Raw genomic sequence first — 17860 nt, 5'->3', positions numbered from 1 at the left:
GTCGGTCTTTTGCGTGGAGAAGTATTTTTCCAGGAACTTCTTTTGAATGGCAGACCATGTAGTGAGTGAACCAGGCTTCAAAGAATTCAACCAATACTTCGCCTTATCCTTTAAAGTGTATGGAAACACTCTCATTCGAAGTTGATCTTCTGTCACACCTGTCAAGGGAAAAGAACTCACAACATTAAAAATATCCTTTATATGAGTCAATGGATCTTCATTAGGTAAACCATAAAAGGAAGGCAGCATATTAAGATGAGAAGATTTAAGCTCATAATTTCGAGCTACAGTGGGCAGCAAAATGCTTGAAGGAGATGCTGGAATTGTTGGGATATCAAGTTCTCCCATGAACTCAATGGCAGCCATCATTTCTTCTTCTTCTTGGTCTGAACTTGCTTCCGAATTTGAAAGTGAAGAACCGGGAAGTTCAGTGTGGAGAGCAAGACTTGTAAATGTAGCAAGAGCTTGCTCTTTTGCAGTTGACAACTCCCTTTCTAGACGATTCTGAATTTCAGAGGTCACTCGTCTGGGTTGCAATGATGGTCCTGCGTTCAAAGATCTAGAACGTTGGAACGAAGACCTCACTTGTTCAAGTAATGGATTTTTAGACATAAACTACCTGAAACAGAAAATTAGATTAATTAGAAACACTAAAAAGAATAGGGTAACCTTGGGCACATAACCAGGGAAGAACTTTCGTTCAGTCCCCGGCAACGGCGCCAAAATTTGTTGTTAATATTATGTTAACTCGCAATTGTACGGGGCAATTAGTAGTATAGCAAGACAAGTACGAGGTCGTACCCACGAAGACTGAGAAGTTAAAACTAGTTATGTACTTAGATTACCAAATTCAAGAAAGTAGGAGGTTATGTCTAAAACAGAATTTAAAACAAGAGTGGTTGTGATTGTTGAACAAAAGAAGCAAAATGAAATTGCAAACAAAAACAAGTAAACAAATGTAACAAAGAGTGGTTTTAAGAGTTGGAAAACAGATTTTGAGACTAGGGCATTCGAATCACCATAACAATTCAATTCTGGGTTATAAAGATTCAAGTAACAAGTCTAATTCAGATTCAAAGATTGATTCTAGCTAAAGTATGATTAGGCCATGGTGTTTGGTCCTAACCTTGTGTTCCTAATTCCCTAATTTGATCATTTGTTGTCTAACCTAAAATTAAGCATTAGGAACCCATTAAGCATAGAAGAACATTTTAAACAACCAAGTATGTATCTAATCCCTGTTGTCGAATGTCCATACATACTCTTCCTATTCATAGTTCAATTCGAATTAAAGCATGGTGTATACTCTTAATTCAAACCAAGATAGTTAACAAACAAGTTCTAATGGTGATCAATCATTCAAACAAGCATGTTAACTTATAAGCATAATGAATAAGAACATGAATCATGAATCAAACTTGAAACTCCAAACTTATAAACCCAGAATATTCATGTTAGGTTACATCGAAGCCCTAGTTATGGATTTAGCTACTCATAATGGAAAAGAGACTTGAACAGAAATGAGAAAACATAATGAATACAATAAGAGTAGAAAAACCCTTTTTCTGAAGTTCTTGTGGTGTCCAAGGCTTCTCCAAGTGCTTCTCCACTTCTAATGCTTCTCCAAGAGCTTCCCCACTTCTAGAAAGATGTATGAAGGATATGGAGGTGATTTGGGATGAGTTTTAGTGAGTGGTGATGGCTAAGGAAGATGAAATTCGTAGGGAAATGGAAGAGAGGTTTGCTGGAGTTGTTTTGGTGATTGTTGGAGTGTTTGGGATTTTGAGAGTGTTTGAGGATGGTTGGAGTGAATTGTGGGGGTTGTGAATCTCAGGATTTGTTGTGTCTTGAATGTGGAATGGATGTGGTATTTATAAGGAGAGGGGAGTGACAAATCTGAATTCAATATGGCTAATGCATACAACACTTGCATTATAAAAGATGAATTGGTTGATGCACTTCACTAATGCATACAACACTTGCATTATAAAATCTGAATTGGTTGATGTACTTCACCAATAGATCCCACCAGCAGCCCTAGCTCATCTTCATGTCACCATGACCAAGCTTCCAACCAGAAATGATAGCTCATACCTAGCTCACCATGACCAAGCATCCAACCAGCACATGCTGAGGTCAGCATAACCAGCAACTTCAAGGGCTTACAACTTGGGCTTCTCTTAATCAAATTAGGACTTTAAGCACTCGAAATTGAAGTTCAGAATGTCTTCTTTCCAGCCATATGTCATTTGGGCCAATCCAAGGTCGGAGGAGGAAGTTAAGGCCAAAACAAATTGCTAACTCATTTTGCGCGCTGATAAAATCCATCCTGAGCATGGCTCTGTGTTTGCTAGGTAACAGACTCCATATTTATCCAATGGGGCTGACTTTTGGATATGTTATAGTACACACCCATTGGAACAACTTTCATGAAGAATGCTGCCTCATCCGAGCTGTGTAGGTTGCTGAAACAAAGCTTGCAATATGACCTACGGAACTGGACTGGCAGGGGGCTGTAGCCAAAATGAGTTTGTCTTTTAAGCTCTTCTTCCATTCATCCAAATTAGGCCTTAACATGCTTGAATTGCATGAATTATGCTCTCTTGCTCTATTGGCCTACAAAACACACAAAGGGAGGGAAATAACTTAGAATTATAGGAACTAAGCAAAAGAAGTAAGTAAATTGGGCATGTATATGTATGAAATTATGAGCTTAACACACCCCCAAACTTAGATTTTGCTAGTCCTCGAGCAAAACAAAAGAGAAACAAAGATAAAAACAAAACAAGAAGTTAACTAGACCACTTTCGTAGGTAACTCGATTGCATTGAGCGTATGCAACAAGCCTTTAAACCTCTAGGCATCCCTAGTAGGAGGAGTTGTGTCTCCTGAGGGTTTAACAGATACGATACCCACAAACGTTTTTCTAACTCTACAAAACAAAATGGTTAGAAAAACAACTTTGAAATCAACTAATGAAAATGAAAGAAAGTTTTAGTCATACCTCCAACACCATAGAGTTGCCAAGATAGGTCATCAATCAGTGTGTACAAGTGGAAGCTATAGCTCAAAGGCACACAGTTTCAAAGCAAGCACACTCAAACCTTGAATAGAGAACATGCTTCGACTCTAATTCTCACAGATAACACTCAATCACTCAGAACCTATGTTTTAATTCTCTCAAGAAAGCATAAGTGAGTGTATGAAATAGAAGCACAAATTTGGTTAGATCTCATGAAAGGAATTAAATACTAAGAATAGAGATACACACATACTTACCAGCACCCATGAATACATCCTCAAAGATCAGCTAGGTCTTTCACAATGTTGTAATGAAAGGCTAAGGTTTAGGGGAAATGGAAGAATTGGAAGGAAAAACAAATAACTTAAGAACATACCAAGGTTGCATGCTTCATTAATCTGCAAGGCATCATTGATTTAGATTGGCATGGCAGCAAACTTCATGGTATCTCCTGGCATAGACTTTATTTTTCACACTTAGATCAAATCGAAACACTTTCATCTTCGTTGATTTGATCTGCATCTTCATTAACTTCATTGCACAGATTCACATCATCTTTATTTAGGTACATGGCTGCAACTTCCTTGCTTCAAACTTTATCTTGGCACACCTTGGTATATTTCTAAGCTATAGGGTATGGCTACAATAGGTCAAGTATCTCAGATTGAGATACAAAGGTAGGGAAATGATGAGGGTGATAGAAGAAAAGGCTTTAAGTGTTTGGCTTCAAGAGGGTTGATGGAACACACATATAGGTAGGGTGAAAAGAAAGCACATAGAATGGTTATGCACACATAGCCTAGCATCACTTCAATGAGTTCATTCATGAATGAGAGCAAGCACATGATATCTGCAAAAGAGAATCATCCTTAGTATTCAATCAAAATGGAATAATGAGATCAATTAGAGTGAATTGAAGAAAATAAGTATGGATGAGAAATAGAACACTTTAAACCCTCTCAAGAAAGCAATTAGGCTCGATATAGCTCACTAGGGTAGTCTCCACTATTTTCCTTCAAGAATTTGAGCGTGGTACTTTAGCCACCAGAATTCTAAGAGCAAAAGCTTTGTGAAGTGCAAAATTCTGATATGAAAACCTCAAATAGCAGCTCCATAGCATTGATTGTATGACATTCTTTAAAAAAAATAAAAATAAAAAATAAAAAAAATAAAAAAAATAAAAAATAAAATTGTGACAAGAGAACGAAAATTGAAAACACAAATGGATAAGAAAATTGAAATTGAAAACCTTCCCCCCAGACCTGAATTGAACATTGTCCTCAATGTGAAAGCATACAAAAGATGATTGAGAACAAACAAATGATAAAGGGAAAAGTTTAGAAGAAGGTTTAGGAAAAATAAAAAATAAAAAAAATGAATATATAAGCAACTCATGGATGACCAGTTAAGGGCCTCAGAAAACACAGCCAGGGGATCCGGGAAGGTTGGAGGGGTCACAATGGTCCCGCTTAAAACCCAAACTTCTTAGACACCGAAGGTGTCGCCTAAAGAACTCCTAGACACTGTATTGACGGAAGTGCTCACTGGAGTTACCATAAGTTAGCTCATATGAAAAATCTTTTTAAATTTTTAAATTTTTAAATTTTTTTTAAATTTTTATAAAAAAAAAAAAAAAAAAAAACAGAAATTTAAAATAATAACAAGTAAAGAGAAAGGATTGAAATGCTCCCCCTTGATGCGATTAGGTCGATTGCTACCAAGCACCTTCTTCTTGAACACATGGGTTGCCTCCCAAGAAGCGCCTTAGTTACTGTCTTGGCAAGACATTGTGCAATCAGCTAAGTTGATGGTACGAAGGGAAGTTGATCTACCACATGGCCAGTTTGGATGCCAGCTGAAACTCCCTCATAGAATGGCTTTAAACGTTGTCCATTTACTTTGAAAGTCGAGCCATCTTTAGGGTTTTGAATCTCCACAGCTCCATAGGGAGAAACATTGACCACGGTGAATGGGCCTTGCCATCTAGACTTCAATTTTCCTGGAAAGAGACGCAAACGTGAGTTAAACAAAAGAACTGACATACCTTTGGAGAACTCTTTCCGTTGAATGTTTCTGTCATGGTAACTCTTGGTTCGTTCTTTGTAAAGCTTTGCATTCTCATAAGACTCATGTCTAATTTCTTCCAATTCATTCAGCTGAAACTTTCTTGCATGGCCTGCCTTGTCTAGATCAAAATTTAACTTCTTGATGGCCCAAAAAGCATTGTGTTCAAGCTCCATTGGCAGGTGACAAGCTTTCCCAAACACAAGACGATAAGGGCTCATTCCAATGGGAGTCTTATATGCTGTCCTATAAGCCCATAATGCATCATTGAGCTTGGCTGCCCAATCTTTCCTTGTATTGTTCACCACCTTCTCCAGGATGTGCTTAATTTCTCTATTGCTTATTTCCACTTGACCAGAAGTTTGCGGATGATATGGTGTAGAGACTCGATGGGTGATGTTGTACTTCTTCATGAGTGCTTCGAATGGCTTGTTACAGAAGTGGCTGCCTCCATCACTAATGACAGCCCTTGGAGTACCAAACCTTGTGAAAATATTATCCTTCAAGAACTTCAGCACCACCTTATAATCATTGGTTTTGGTGGCTATGGCTTCCACCCATTTAGACACATAATCAACAGCAACAAGTATGTAAGTATAACCAAAGGAAGATGGGAATGGTCCCATGAAATCAATACCCCACACATCGAAGAGCTCCACAACAAGTATGTTATTCAATGGCATTTCATTCCTGCGACTTATGTTCCCCATCCTTTGGCACCTATCACACTTAACACAAAAATTAAATGCATCTTTAAATAGAGTGGGCCAAAAGAAACCAGATTGCAGAATTTTAAGTGCTGTTTTCTTAGCTCCAAAGTGACCTCCACAGGCCAATTCGTGGCTATGCCTAAGTATGCTTTCTTGCTCTTCTTCTGGAACACATCTTCTGATGAGTTGATCCGGGCAATGCTTGAATAAGAAAGGTTCATCCCATACATAATGTTTCACCATGGAAAAGAACTTCTTCTTATCCTGAGAAGTTAGATCATTTCTAAGAACACCACAAGCAAGATAATTAACAAAATCAGCATACCATGGCTCTTTGACTTGGGCAGCATATAGTTGTTCATCAGGGAAAGTCTCATTCAAGGGTAGCACAGCTCCTCCTTTTTCTTCAACCACAATTCTGCTCAAATGATCAGCTACCACATTCTCACATCCCTTCTTATCTCGAATCTCCAAATCGAATTCTTGCAGCAAGAGAATCCATCTAATCAAGCGTGGTTTGGCATCCTTCTTAGTGAGCAAGTATCTAAGGGCTGCATGGTCAGAATAAACAATTACTTTAGAACCAACAAGGTAAGAACGAAATTTTTCTAAAGCAAAAACCACAGCAAGCAACTCCTTCTCTGTTGTGGAGTAGTTGATTTGAGCATCATTCAAGGTCCGGCTAGCATAATGAATCACATGGGGCAGCTTGTTCTTCTTTTGACCTAAAACTGCACCAATAGCAAAGTCAGAGGCATCACACATTATTTCAAATGGTAAAGACCAATCCGGAGCTATGATAATAGGGGCTGAAGTTAGCTCCCTCTTCAAGGTAGAAAAAGCTTCCATGCAAGCTTCATTAAACTCAAAAACAGCATCCTTAGCAAGGAGATTACACAATGGCCTTGTAATGCTTGAGAAATTTTTGATGAACCTTCTATAGAATCCAGCATGACCTAGAAAGCTTCTAATTCCTTTAACAGAGGTAGGGGGTGGAAGATTTGAGATGAGGTCGATCTTGGCTTTATCCACTTCGATTCCCTTGCTTGAAATCACATGGCCTAGTACAATGCCTTGTCTCACCATGAAGTGACACTTCTCCCAATTCAAAATCAGATTTGTTTCCTGGCATCTTTTAAGCACTAGAGACAAGTGGTGAAGACAATTATCAAAAGAGGAACCAAAAACTGAAAAATCATCCATAAATACCTCAATGAATCGTTCCACCATATCTGAAAAGATTGACATCATGCATCTTTGGAAAGTTGCTGGGGCATTGCATAAACCGAATGGCATCCTTCTATAAGCAAACGTACCAAATGGGCATGTGAATGTGGTTTTCTCTTGGTCTTCCGGAGCAATGGGAATTTGATTATAACCTGAAAAACCATCAAGAAAACAATAGTAAGCATGGCCAGATAAACGTTCAAGCATTTGATCAATAAAAGGTAAGGGGAAATGATCTTTTCTAGTGGATGTGTTCAACTTCCTGTAATCAATGCAAACTCTCCAACCAGTGACAGTTCGTGTAGGAACTAGCTCATTCTTCTCATTCTTCACAACGGTGATTCCGGACTTCTTTGGAACAACTTGCACAGGGCTCACCCACTTAGAATCTGAAATTGGGTAGATGATTCCTACATCGAGTAGCTTTAAAACTTCAGCTCTAACCACCTCTTTCATGTTGGGATTTAGCCTCCTTTGGGCATCACGAGATGGTTTGCTGTCTTCTTCCATTAAAATCCGGTGCATGCACATGCTTGGACTAATTCCTTTGATGTCTGCTATGGTCCACCCAATGGCTGTTTTATGCTCTTTTAGAACTTTAATTAAGCTCTCTTCTTCATGTGAGGAGAGACCTGCAGCAATTATAACAGGGAGAGTTTCGTTAGCACCCAAATATGTATATTTAAGATTATTGGGAAGAGGTTTAAGTTCTAGCTTTGGTGGGATGACAATGGATGGCTCCAATTTCGTGGATGATGGTCCAAGAGGCTCGATTGGTGGCCTAAAGGATGGTGGGTATGGCGGAAACACTTCTAAGGCAGCCACCACTTCTTGGAACTCCGGTTCACAAAGATCTTCCTCTTCTTGTGTTAAGACAGCTTCTAGAGCATCATTAGACTTTCTCTGCAAAATTTTGGAAGAAACCTCATGATCCACAACATCAATTGAAAAGCAAGAATCAAGAGAGATAGAAGGTTGAGATAGAGCATTAAGCATTTTAAATTCAACAGTTTCACCCAAAACAGTCATGGAGAGAGTGCTATCTTTCACTTTGATGATTGTGTCTGCAGTGGCCATGAATGGCCTGCCTAGGAGAATGGGATCAACACGATCTCCATTTGGATTGTCTTCCATGTCCATCACTACAAAATCAGCAGGGAGAATTAGTGTATTAACTTGAACTAGAATATCTTCTACAATACCTTTTGGATATTTTATAGAATGATCAGCTAGTTCAAGTCGCATTGAAGTCTTCTTCATCCCTTCTAAGCCAAGCTCTTGATAAACTGAATATGGCAAAACATTGATGCTTGCTCCCAAGTCCAACATGGCTCTTCCAACCTTCTTGCCTCCAATGTTAATGGGAATGTCAAAGCTGCCAGGATCATCTAGTTTTGGTGGAAGCTTCCTTTGCAATACAGCACTTACATTCTGGTCGAGCTTTACTCCTTCATTTGGAGCGAAATTGAGCTTGTGAGTTTTCAAGTCCTTGATGAATTTTCCATATGCAGGAATCTGTTCAATAAGATCAAGCAAAGGCAAATTGATATTAACTTTACTCAAAATATCATAAATCTCTTTAAAAGCCTTATCTTGCTTTGCTTTCTTAAGACGGCCTGGAAATGGAATCTGTGGAACATATGGAGCGGGTGGCACGTATCTATCTTCTTGAAGATGTGGTGGCACAAATTTGTCATCCCTTTTATGCAATTGGAATTGATCGGATTTCTGAGAATCTGATTTGGCCTTAGGAGCAGATTGAGAAGTTTTGAGTTGTTCTCCTTCCGTGGCCATGGTCTCCTCCTCTTCATTTTCTACAATCACAACATCATTTGAAAGATTAGAATCATCTTTATTATCAATGATCTTACCTGATCTGAGCACATGAATGGCCTTGGCTTCTGGGTTCTTTGGATTGATCTCAGTTTGGCTTGGCCATTTCCCAGGCACTCTTTGAGTTATTTCAGCAGCTATTTGGCCTAATTGGACTTCCAATTTGGAGATGGCAGCTTGTGTAGTTTGCTGAAAATTGGATTGGTTGATTGCCATCTGCTTCACTATATCTTCCAATGATGATGATGATTGTTGTGGCCTTTGGAATGAAGGGGGATTTGCTTGATTCTGGGTATTTCTCCATGAAAAGTTTGGATGATTCCTCCAACCTGGATTATAACTTTGAGAGTATGGATCATTTCTTGGACCTTGGTTGTAGGAATTTACCAACTTAGCTTGCTCTTGCACAAATTCTGGATATCCAGCCCCAAGTGGACAAGCTGTGGTAGCATGGTCATGAGATTCACAAATGCTACACACTTCCTTCGGAGGGCTTCTTGAGTTTAATGCAAGAAGAGCATCTAGCTTTTGTTCCAGTTTTGAAATCTGCACACTAGAAGCATCATTAGAACCACTAATAACACGTTTACCTCTTGTATCCGTATGTTGGGTCTCCATTGCTATCTCCTCAAAGAGTTCGTACGTTTCTTCTGGAGTTTTGGTTTTAAAAGAACCACCTGCAAAATTGGTGACTATATTATGACTAGAAGGGGTTAGTCCTTTATAAAACATACGCATTTGAAGCTTCAATGGAATCCCATGATGAGGACATTGGTTGAGCAACCCATTGAATTTCTCCCATGCTTCACAAAACGATTCATCATCTTGCTGTGCAAATAACAAGATCTTGTCCCTAAGCATGTCGGTCTTTTGCGTGGAGAAGTATTTTTCCAGGAACTTCTTTTGAATGGCAGACCATGTAGTGAGTGAACCAGGCTTCAAAGAATTCAACCAATACTTCGCCTTATCCTTTAAAGTGTATGGAAACACTCTCATTCGAAGTTGATCTTCTGTCACACCTGTCAAGGGAAAAGAACTCACAACATTAAAAATATCCTTTATATGAGTCAATGGATCTTCATTAGGTAAACCATAAAAGGAAGGCAGCATATTAAGATGAGAAGATTTAAGCTCATAATTTCGAGCTACAGTGGGCAGCAAAATGCTTGAAGGAGATGCTGGAATTGTTGGGATATCAAGTTCTCCCATGAACTCAATGGCAGCCATCATTTCTTCTTCTTCTTGGTCTGAACTTGCTTCCGAATTTGAAAGTGAAGAACCGGGAAGTTCAGTGTGGAGAGCAAGACTTGTAAATGTAGCAAGAGCTTGCTCTTTTGCAGTTGACAACTCCCTTTCTAGACGATTCTGAATTTCAGAGGTCACTCGTCTGGGTTGCAATGATGGTCCTGCGTTCAAAGATCTAGAACGTTGGAACGAAGACCTCACTTGTTCAAGTAATGGATTTTTAGACATAAACTACCTGAAACAGAAAATTAGATTAATTAGAAACACTAAAAAGAATAGGGTAACCTTGGGCACATAACCAGGGAAGAACTTTCGTTCAGTCCCCGGCAACGGCGCCAAAATTTGTTGTTAATATTATGTTAACTCGCAATTGTACGGGGCAATTAGTAGTATAGCAAGACAAGTACGAGGTCGTACCCACGAAGACTGAGAAGTTAAAACTAGTTATGTACTTAGATTACCAAATTCAAGAAAGTAGGAGGTTATGTCTAAAACAGAATTTAAAACAAGAGTGGTTGTGATTGTTGAACAAAAGAAGCAAAATGAAATTGCAAACAAAAACAAGTAAACAAATGTAACAAAGAGTGGTTTTAAGAGTTGGAAAACAGATTTTGAGACTAGGGCATTCGAATCACCATAACAATTCAATTCTGGGTTATAAAGATTCAAGTAACAAGTCTAATTCAGATTCAAAGATTGATTCTAGCTAAAGTATGATTAGGCCATGGTGTTTGGTCCTAACCTTGTGTTCCTAATTCCCTAATTTGATCATTTGTTGTCTAACCTAAAATTAAGCATTAGGAACCCATTAAGCATAGAAGAACATTTTAAACAACCAAGTATGTATCTAATCCCTGTTGTCGAATGTCCATACATACTCTTCCTATTCATAGTTCAATTCGAATTAAAGCATGGTGTATACTCTTAATTCAAACCAAGATAGTTAACAAACAAGTTCTAATGGTGATCAATCATTCAAACAAGCATGTTAACTTATAAGCATAATGAATAAGAACATGAATCATGAATCAAACTTGAAACTCCAAACTTATAAACCCAGAATATTCATGTTAGGTTACATCGAAGCCCTAGTTATGGATTTAGCTACTCATAATGGAAAAGAGACTTGAACAGAAATGAGAAAACATAATGAATACAATAAGAGTAGAAAAACCCTTTTTCTGAAGTTCTTGTGGTGTCCAAGGCTTCTCCAAGTGCTTCTCCACTTCTAATGCTTCTCCAAGAGCTTCCCCACTTCTAGAAAGATGTATGAAGGATATGGAGGTGATTTGGGATGAGTTTGAGTGAGTGGTGATGGCTAAGGAAGATGAAATTCGTAGGGAAATGGAAGAGAGGTTTGCTGGAGTTGTTTTGGTGATTGTTGGAGTGTTTGGGATTTTGAGAGTGTTTGAGGATGGTTGGAGTGAATTGTGGGGGTTGTGAATCTCAGGATTTGTTGTGTCTTGAATGTGGAATGGATGTGGTATTTATAGGGAGAGGGGAGTGACAAATCTGAATTCAATATGGCTAATGCATACAACACTTGCATTATAAAAGATGAATTGGTTGATGCACTTCACTAATGCATACAACACTTGCATTATAAAATCTGAATTGGTTGATGTACTTCACCAATAGATCCCACCAGCAGCCCTAGCTCATCTTCATGTCACCATGACCAAGCTTCCAACCAGAAATGATAGCTCATACCTAGCTCACCATGACCAAGCATCCAACCAGCACATGCTGAGGTCAGCATAACCAGCAACTTCAAGGGCTTACAACTTGGGCTTCTCTTAATCAAATTAGGACTTTAAGCACTCGAAATTGAAGTTCAGAATGTCTTCTTTCCAGCCATATGTCATTTGGGCCAATCCAAGGTCGGAGGAGGAAGTTAAGGCCAAACCAAATTGCTAACTCATTTTGCGCGCTGATAAAATCCATCCTGAGCATGGCTCAGTGTTTGCTAGGTAACAGACTCCATATTTATCCAATGGGGCTGACCTTTGGATATGTTATAGTACACACCCATTGGAACAACTTTCATGAAGAATGCTGCCTCATCCGAGCTGTGTAGGTTGCTGAAACAAAGCTTGCAATATGACCTACGGAACTGGACTGGCAGGGGGCTGTAGCCAAAATGAGTTTGTCTTTTAAGCTCTTCTTCCATTCATCCAAATTAGGCCTTAACATGCTTGAATTGCATGAATTATGCTCTCTTGCTCTATTGGCCTACAAAACACACAAAGGGAGGGAAATAACTTAGAATTATAGGAACTAAGCAAAAGAAGTAAGTAATTGGACATATTATGATGTTGCCCAAGTTTTGGGCTCGATCCGAAATCAATAGGTGTGAGAAATTGGACAATTCAAGTTCAACGGCAGTTCGTTCCAAATTGGAGTGGTTGGTGTATTCCACACTTCTAGCGATTGGATTTCACTCAAAACTCAACAAATGACTCCTCCCACCATATTATGATGTTGCCCAAGTTTTTGGCTCGATCCAAAATCAATAGGTGCGAGAAATTGGACAATTCAAGTACAACGGCAGTTCGTTCCTAATTGGAGTGGTATTGTATTCCATACTTCTAGCGATTGGATTTCACTCAAAACTCACCAAATGACTCCTCCCACCATATTATGATGTTGCCCAAGTTTTGGGCACGATCCGAAATCAATAGGTGTGGGAAATTGGACAATTCAAGTTCAACGGTAGTTCGTTCCTAATTGGAGTGGTTGGTGTATTCCATACTTCTAGCGATTGGATTTCACTCAAAACTCACCAAATGGCTCCTCCCACCATGTTATGATGTTGCCCAAGTTTTGGGCTCGATCCGAAATCAATAGGAGTGAGAAATTGGACAATTGAAGTTCAACGGAAGTTCGTTCCTAATTGGAGTGGTTGGTGTATTCCATACTTCTAGCGATTGGATTTCACACAAAAGTCACCAAATGGCTCCTCCCAGCATATTGTGATGTAGCCAAAAGTTTGGGGCTCGATCCGAAATCAATAGGTGTTCCAAATTGGACAATTCAAGTTCAACGGCAGTTCGTTCCTAATTGGAGTGGTTGGTGTATTCCACACTTCTAGCGATTGGATTTCACTCAAAACTCACCAAATGACTCCTCCCACAATATTACGATGTTGCCCAAGTTTTGGGCTCGATCCGAAATCAATAGGTGTTCCAAATTGGAGAATTCAAGTTCAACGGCAGTTCGTTCCTAATTGGAGTGGTTGGTGTATTCCATACTTCTAGCGATTGGATTTCACTCAAAACTCACCAAATGACTCCTCCCACCATATTATGATGTTGCCCAAGTTTTGGGCTCAATCCGAAATCAATAGGTGTTCCAAATTGGACAATTCAAGTTCAACGGCAGTTCGTTCCTAATTGGAGTGGTTGGTGTATTCCATACTTCTAGCCATTGGATTTCACTCAAACCTCACCAAATGACTCATCCCACCATATTATGATGTTGCCCAAGTTTTTGGCTCGATCCGAAATCAATAGGGATTAGAAATTGGACAATTCAAGTTCAACGGCAGTTCGTTCCTAATTGGAGTGGTTGGTGTATTCCATACTTCTAGCGATTGGATTTCACTCAAAACTAACCAAATGACTCCTCCCACCATATTATGATGTTGCCCAAGTTTTGGGCTCGATCCGAAATCAATAGGTGTGAGAAATTGGACAATTCAAGTTCAACGGCAGTTCGTTCCTAATCGGAGTGGTTGGTGTATTCCATACTTCTAGCGATTGGATTTCACTCAAAACTCACCAAATGACTCCTCCCACCATATTATGATGTTGCCCAAGTTTTGGGCTCGATCCGAAATCAATAGGAGTGAGAAATTGGACAATTGAAGTTCAACGGAAGTTCGTTCCTAATTGGAGTGGTTGGTGTATTCCATACTTCTAGCGATTGGATTTCACACAAAAGTCACCAAATGACTCCTCCCACCATATTGTGATGTAGCCAAAAGTTTGGGGCTCGATCCGAAATCAAAAGGTGTGAGAAATTGGACAATTCAAGTTCAACGGCAGTTCGTTCCTAATTGGAGTGGTTGGTGTATTCCATACTTCTAGCGATTGGATTTCACTCAAAACTCACCAAATGACTCCTCCCACCATATTATGATGTTGCCCAAGTTTTGGGCTCAATCCGAAATCAATAGGTGTTCCAAATTGGAAAATTCAAGTTCAACGGCAGTTCGTTCCTAATTGGAGTGGTTGGTGTATTCCATACTTCTAGCCATTGGATTTCACTCAAAACTCACCAAATGACTCCTCCCACCATATTATGATGTTGCCCAAGTTTTTGGCTCGATCCGAAATCAATAGGGATTAGAAATTGGACAATTCATGTTCAACGGCAGTTCGTTCCTAATTGGAGTGGTTAGTGTATTCCATACTTCTACCGATTGGATTTCACTCAAAACTAACCAAATGACTCCTCCCACCATATTATGATGTTGCCCAAGTTTTGGGCTCGATCCGAAATCAATAGGTGTGAGAAATTGGACAATTCAAGTTCAACGGCAGTTTGTTCCTAATCGGAGTGGTTGGTGTATTCCATACTTCTAGCGATTGGATTTCACTCAAAACTCACCAAATGACTCCTCCCACCATATTATGATGTTGCCCATGTTTTGGGCTCGATCCGAAATCAATAGGTGTGACGAATTGGACAATTCAAGTTCAATGGAAGTTCGTTCCTAATTGGAGTGGTTGGTGTATTCCATACTTCTAGCGATTGGATTTCGCTCAAAACTCACCAAATGACTCCTCCCACCATATTATGATGTTGCCCAAGTTTTTGGCTCGATCCGAAATCAATAGGGATTAGAAATTGGACAATTCAAGTTCAACGGCAGTTCGTTCCTAATTGGAGTGGTTGGTGTATTCCATACTTCTAGCGATTGGATTTCACTCAAAACTAACCAAATGACTCCTCCCACCATATTATGATGTTGCCCAAGTTTTGGGCTCGATCCGAAATCAATAGGTGTGAGAAATTGGACAATTCAAGTTCCACGGCAGTTCGTTCCTAATCGGAGTGGTTGGTGTATTCCATACTTCTAGCGATTGGATTTCACTCAAAACTCACCAAATGACTCCTCCCACCATATTATGATGTTGCCCAAGTTTTGGGCTCAATCCGAAATCAATAGGTGTTCCAAATTGGAAAATTCAAGTTCAACGGCAGTTCGTTCCTAATTGGAGTGGTTGGTGTATTCCATACTTCTAGCCATTGGATTTCACTCAAAACTCACCAAATGACTCCTCCCACCATATTATGATGTTGCCCAAGTTTTTGGCTCGATCCGAAATCAATAGGGATTAGAAATTGGACAATTCATGTTCAACGGCAGTTCGTTCCTAATTGGAGTGGTTAGTGTATTCCATACTTCTACCGATTGGATTTCACTCAAAACTAACCAAATGACTCCTCCCACCATATTATGATGTTGCCCAAGTTTTGGGCTCGATCCGAAATCAATAGGTGTGAGAAATTGGACAATTCAAGTTCAACGGCAGTTTGTTCCTAATCGGAGTGGTTGGTGTATTCCATACTTCTAGCGATTGGATTTCACTCAAAACTCACCAAATGACTCCTCCCACCATATTATGATGTTGCCCATGTTTTGGGCTCGATCCGAAATCAATAGGTGTGACGAATTGGACAATTCAAGTTCAATGGAAGTTCGTTCCTAATTGGAGTGGTTGGTGTATTCCATACTTCTAGCGATTGGATTTCGCTCAAAACTCACCAAATGACTCCTCCCACCATATTATGATGTTGCCCAAGTTTTTGGCTCGATCCGAAATCAATAGGGATTAGAAATTGGACAATTCAAGTTCAACGGCAGTTCGTTCCTAATTGGAGTGGTTAGTGTATTCCATACTTCTACCGATTGGATTTCACTCAAAACTAACCAAATGACTCCTCCCACCATATTATGATGTTGCCCAAGTTTTGGGCTCGATCCGAAATCAATAGGTGTGAGAAATTGGACAATTAAAGTTCAACGGCAGTTCGTTCCTAATCGGAGTGGTTGGTGTATTCCCTACTTCTAGCGATTGGATTTCACTCAAAACTCACCAAATGACTCCTCCCACCATATTATAATGTTGCCCATGTTTTGGGGTCGATCCGAAATCAATAGGTGTGACGAATTGGACAATTCAAGTTCAATGGAAGTTCGTTCCTAATTGGAGTGGTTGGTGTATTCCATACTTCTAGCGATTGGATTTCACTCAAAACTCACCAAATGACTCCTCCCACAATATTATGATGTAGCCCAAGTTTGGGGCTCGATCCGAAATCAATAGGTGTGAGAAATTGGACAATTCAAGTTCAACGTTAGTTCGTTCCTAATGGGAGTGGTTGGTGTATTCCATACTTCTAGCGATTGGATTTCACTCAAAACTAACCAAATGACTCCTCCCACCATATTATGATGTTGCCCAAGTTTTGGGCTCGATCCCAAATCAATAGGTGTTCCAAATTGGACAATTCAAGTTCGACGGCAGTTCGTTCCTAATTGGAGTGTTTGGTGTATTCCGTACTTCTAGTGATTGGATTTCACAAAAAACTCACCAAATGACTCCTCCCACCATATTATGAGGTTGCCCAAGTTTTGGGCTCGATCCGAAATCAATAGGTGTGAGAAATTGGACAATTCAAGTTCAACGGCAGTTCGTTCCTAATTAGAGTGGTTGGTGAATTCCATACTCCTAGCGATTGGATTTCACTCAAAACTCACCAAAGGACTCCTCCCACCATATTTTGATGTTGCCCAAGTTTGGGGCTCGATCCGAAATCAATAGGTGTTCCAAATTGGACAATTCAAGTTCAACGGCAGTTCGTTCCTAATTGGAGGGGTTGGTGTATTCCATAATTCTAGCGATTGGATTTCACTCAAAACTCACCAAATGACTCCTCCCTCCATATTATGAGGTCGCCCAAGTTTGGGGCTCGAACCGAAATCAATAGGTGTGAGAAATTGGACAATTCAAGTTCAACGGCAGTTCGTTCCTAATGGGAGTGGTTGGTGTATTCCATACTTCTAGGGATTGGATTTCACTCAAAACTCACCAAATGACTCCTCCCACCATATTATGATGTTGCCCTAGTTTTGGGCTCGATCCGAAATCAATAGGTGTTCGAAATTGGACAATTCAAGTTCAACGGCAGTTCGTTCCTAATTGGAGTGGTTGGTGTATTCCATACTTCTAGCGATTGGATTTCACTCAAAACTCACCAAATGACTCCTCCCAGCATATTATGATGTTGCCCAAGTTTTGGGCTCGATCCGAAATCAATAGGTGTTCGAAAGTGGACAATTCAAGTTCAACGGCAGTTCGTTCCTAATTGGAGTGGTCGGTGTATTCCCTACTTCTCGCGATTGGATTTCACTCAAAACTAACCAAATGACTCCTCCCACCATATTATGATGTTGCCCAAGTTTTGGGCTCGATCCGAAATCAATAGGTGTTCCGAATTGGACAATTCAAGTTCAACGGCAGTTCGTTCCTAATTGGAGTGGTTGGTGTATTCCATACTTCTAGCGATTGGATTTCACTCAAAACTAACGAAATGACTCCTCCCACCATATTATGATGTTGCCCAAGTTTTGGGCTCCATCCGAAATCAATAGGTGTTCCAAATTGGACAATTCAAGTTCAACGGTAGTTCGTTCCTAATTGGAGTGGTTGGTGTATTCCATACTTCTAGCGATTGGATTTCTCTCAAA

The 17860-nt window shown here is 39.7% G+C and overlaps 1 non-coding gene across 1 annotated transcript; it reads left to right on the top strand.

The window, feature by feature from the left end:
• Positions 1-9610: 9610 nt before the first annotated feature.
• On the top strand, positions 9611-9717 carry LOC148294236 (small nucleolar RNA R71). Its single transcript, XR_015836208.1, has one exon. It is a non-coding gene; the product is annotated as a small nucleolar RNA R71 (small nucleolar RNA).
• Positions 9718-17860: the final 8143 nt, after the last annotated feature.

The sequence above is a fragment of the Prunus avium genome, chromosome 5, assembly GCF_965620075.1.
Source record: "Prunus avium chromosome 5, drPruAviu1.hap1.1, whole genome shotgun sequence".
Classification (NCBI taxonomy): domain Eukaryota; kingdom Viridiplantae; phylum Streptophyta; class Magnoliopsida; order Rosales; family Rosaceae; genus Prunus; species Prunus avium.
The sequence above is the reverse complement of the archived record's forward strand: the minus strand, read 5'-3'. Positions and strand labels throughout refer to the sequence as shown.